The sequence below is a fragment of the Schistocerca serialis genome, chromosome 8, assembly GCF_023864345.2.
Source record: "Schistocerca serialis cubense isolate TAMUIC-IGC-003099 chromosome 8, iqSchSeri2.2, whole genome shotgun sequence".
Classification (NCBI taxonomy): Eukaryota; Metazoa; Arthropoda; class Insecta; order Orthoptera; family Acrididae; genus Schistocerca; species Schistocerca serialis.
In genome coordinates, this window is record NC_064645.1 from 169,167,842 (window position 1) to 169,170,297 (window position 2,456).

The 2,456-nt window shown below is 40.9% G+C and overlaps 1 pseudogene; it reads right to left on the reverse strand.

Annotated features, from left to right (window-relative positions):
- Positions 1-923: 923 nt before the first annotated feature.
- LOC126417406 (5S ribosomal RNA) lies at positions 924-1,041 on the reverse strand (annotated as a pseudogene).
- Positions 1,042-2,456: the final 1,415 nt, after the last annotated feature.

A 2,456-nucleotide genomic window follows, 5' to 3' on the forward strand; every position in this document is an offset into this window, starting at 1 on the left:
TAGTTGCCACACAGGAAAAGTTAATTACCATAATCTTTTTCCTAACAACACGATCCTTACATATGCTTAGAGCTGATGGATTCAGATTACGACAAACATTCGCACTATCTTCATGTGTGAGTTACTGAATTGGTGTAAATACTTAGATTCAAAAAATAAGTAAAAGGGAAGAAACTTAACCTTAAATTACCTACAGATGAAATATTTTAATTTGTTAAACGTCAATAGTCATCGTGACATTTTATTACTTGGACAGAAAAAATTGCTAATTAAAGGAAAAGCCGGACGCCGTGGCCGAGCGGTTCTAGGCGCTTCAGTCTGGAACCGCGTGACCGCTACGGTGGTAGGTTCGAATCCTGCCTCGGACATGGATGTTTATGATGTCCTTAGGTTAGTTAGGTTTAAGTAGGTCTAAGTTCTAGGGGACTGATGACCTCAGAAGTTAAGTCCCATAGTGCTCACAGTCATTTGAACCAAAGTTCTTGTTGAATTCGTAAAGCTAAGGAGAAAGGTCCCGTTGTATAACCTATACATATAAGTTGAAGCGTAAGAAACAGGTCGCGCTGAGTGGATACATACTAAAGCAGTCCTAACTTACCTCCCTGACACTTCTGATTAGCCCAACCTACCTCTGTTACTACGGCTGATGAATTCGTTAAAATAATTTTACAAAATTAGTTGAAAGAACGCACGTTTAATCTAACTGTAACTGGTAGGTATTAAAAAAGTCTCCGCCCGAACAGGCCATGAAGGCCCTACGGCACCGACCGGCAACCGTGTCATCCCTCACTGGATGCGGATAGGGAGGCGCATGTGTTAAGCACACCGCTCTCCCGGTCGTAATATGTTTACGAGACCAGAGCAGCTACTTCTCTATCATGTAGCTCCTCAGTTTGCCTCACAAGGGCTGAGTGCACAGCGCTTGCCAACAGCGTTCGGCAGACCGAATGGTCACCCATCCAAGTGCTAGCCTAGCCCTACAGCGCTTAACTTCAGTGATTTGACGGGAACTGGTGCTACCACTGCGGCAAGGCCGTTGGCAAATGGTGAATGTTAGGGAACAGCCACCCCACACTATCTATAACGCTGCAACAGTAAGAGTTCGTTATGCTGTCACACGTATGTAATACCATAGTACACAACAGCTTCCTGGCCAATTTTAACTTGAAATATCACGCTCCTTTCACACACACAATGATTTCGATCAGACTACTGAAATCGTCTTGTGGCTCTCTTATAAATGATCAGAATGAGCAGGCCAACACACACGTACTCACACTCGCTTTTACAAAACAGCATACACAAATATATACAGACATCAATGTTGCTTACTGAGAAGTTAAACAGTTTGCTATTTTAAATGGATATGTGGGCAAGTTTCTTAGTTATGTTTGAGGCAATTTCCATTTCTGAAGCGTATTGATAGTTTGGTGTTGCCTAAGTGTGTGTGTGTGTGTGTGTGTGTGTGTGTGTGTGTGTGTGTGTGTGTGTGTGTACTTCTTTCTCCGAAGTTCGTCAGCTGGATGTATAGCCTTTTTGGTATAATTTTCACATTCGATGAGGTAGTAACTGAAACCTACACCTTTCGGTTAATGCTATCTATATCGTTTAATGATTTTTCACTTATTACATTATTACGTGTAATGACTTCATCAGACAAAGTTCGGCGACAATATACAGCAAGAGTATTGACATTCACTTTCGTTTATGAAGTTTTAAATTTTGGTCTGATGATGGTAGTCTCCGAAACATGAAACGTGAACTAATGTCATTAATTTTTAAATAAATCATTAGGGCCTCTAGACTGTAATATTTATAAAGTTCATAATGATCGCTGAATCATACCAGGAATTTCTTTCTTTCCGTAATTAAGTCACATATATAATCCGGAATCAAGTACCTGTGGCGAGAGCAGGCTCATCAACTAGGACGAATACTTCACATTCAGTGCACCATTATTGAGGGTACACTAAAGTTCAGACTGAACTACCTGCCTCAACAGAGAATGCTCCTATTTATACGAGTACATACACAGAACGTTCTAGCAAAGCCAGACATTCCGTAAGTAAGAGGGTGCTCCTGCTGATATACACATAGTATGTTATTGCAAAGCCAGGCATTCCGTAAGTAAGTTTCACAACGTTCCATAAATATTGTATGTTAAATGATAAATAACCGCAGTAGACGGGAAACGAACCGGTGACCTCAACGTCATTATGCATCAGCAACTAGTAACCACTCCACCCATACTCCCATACACAATTCTTTAAGGAATCGAATTATCATGCGTGAAAATCTTTCAGTGGCTCAATTATAAGAAAAAAGTTTTCCACGAGTCTCTAAGTTCATTACGGCACGTCTGTTGAACTAAGGGTCGTACAGTGATACAGTTTTGCAGGTGCATTAAATTGCACATGTAGATACTGTCTGCAATATGTGCTGCGAATAGAGTTAGG